The sequence below is a fragment of the Triturus cristatus genome, chromosome 9 (genome assembly GCF_964204655.1).
Source record: "Triturus cristatus chromosome 9, aTriCri1.1, whole genome shotgun sequence".
NCBI classification, from domain to species: domain Eukaryota; kingdom Metazoa; phylum Chordata; class Amphibia; order Caudata; family Salamandridae; genus Triturus; species Triturus cristatus.
The window spans coordinates 692,085,891-692,087,800 of NC_140592.1; positions in this window are offsets into that span (position 1 = coordinate 692,085,891).

A 1,910-nucleotide genomic window follows, 5' to 3' on the forward strand; every position below is an offset into this window, starting at 1 on the left:
ATTCCGAAAATGGAAAGCATGGCAGTAAAACAGCAGGTCAGGTAGAGCTAGTCCCCCCAGCTTTAACCCTCTCCTAAGCGTTTTCCAGGCGATTCTCGGGGTTTTTGTGGTCCAAACAAAGGACACGATTTTGCCCTGCAGTATAGCAATATCCTTGGTATTAAAGGATAGAGGGATTGAATTGAACAGGAAAGTTAGCTTGTAATTAGTGCTATGCCTCCAGTACAGCCCCTCTGTTTAGAACATAACCCTCCTGAACCCAGCTAAGCTTGCTAAACCCCTGTTGGCATTCATAGGCCTCCAAATGGGTTTCCTGTAACAGAAGAATGTGGGCCTCACTATTCTTTAAAAATTCACACACCCGAGCCATCTTCCTACTGTTCCTTAAGCCATTAACATTCCAAGTTAGGAATTTGATTTTATTTAACCTACTCATGTTCAAACCAACGTACTACCCACCTGAGGCTGACGTAGTCTACTTTAGATAGTATGAGGACAGATTTTTCCAATTTTCTGTCCCTTCCACCCCACCCGCCCCCACCCTGTGCACACCACCCTCGCCCGCCCTTGAGGAACCCCCCTCTCATTCCTTGGCGGTAAGGAGGGTGCGTGGCCTCCGGCGCGATGCCTGTCTTTTATTTATTTTATTTTTTTAAAAAGGGTGGCTGTGTAACCCTCCTTCTTTTTCTAATTTATTGGCCCCAGGGACCCCAACCCCCAGGGCATGGCCTTTTAAAAAAAAAAATCTTTAGGAGGGGGCTGCGTTGCCCCCCTCCTCAGGCCACTTATGGCCCCGGGGACCCCATCCCCCAGGGCTGGCCATTGTTTTTTTTTTTTTTATATATTTATAGAAACACCTAAGAATGCTAGACAAACCATACGTACCTATCACCATGACGATTAGCGTGATATTCATTAAAAGGCGACTATGCATACAATGAATCCACGTGGAAAGTATTTACACCGCTAGTGAAGCTCTAACGTGTCTGACGCCCTACCGTGCCTGATCCCGGTGCCCCCGCCGGTGGGTACTCTCCAAGTAGACACCCTTGTCATTTATTTACACAAACATGGGTAGCTATTGACGGGCACATTTAATACACATGCACACCAAGCCATTCAAAGGGGATTCGACAAAAATTAGACTAAAACAATACATAAACCCCCCTCACGGTTAATAAAACACACATCCACCACCGGATGTGTAATACTTTTTATTTTACTCTCTGGAAAGGAGACGAACCTCATTTGAGAGTCACAGCGCGCTCCTGGCTGAGCCCAATCCTGTGTTACACCTACCAGTGCCCGCCGAGTGCCACACACCTCTGTGTTGTATTCCACAAGCTAGTGCATATGCTATGACACTCTATAGCCCATGTGCACTGTAAAACCAACCCGTGAATATATCATGCCACACTTGCCTTCGCACAGGTTATATTACCCCATCTAACGTGCCTTCCTCGATGCCTATGCCATACATATTACAATCTGGGATCCATATCTTTGCCACAGTGCATATGCAAAGTTACACTCCCCAGCACATATTTTATATTACAACTTTAGAGACTAGTTAGGTTACACAACACTGCCCTGTGCATGTTACACTCCAAGGCGCATATTGCATAGCACGTGCTAGTGCCTGTGCTATCTCGCGTTCTCCAATGAATCTGTTGTGGTGCACAATGTATTGCATATTATATTTCATGCCCGGTTCATCTTATATCACACTTTTTGGTGCATAGTTTATACCATACACTATATCTAGTTTTCATTTTCAATCGTGCTCGCAGGACTATGTTCTATATAACACTGCGTTCACCTACCCCTTTCACGGGCATTACATTTTGCAATGGGGGTGGAGGGTCAGAGGGTGTTTCTGCAAAGTGAGCCCAGAGTCACAGTCACAAATG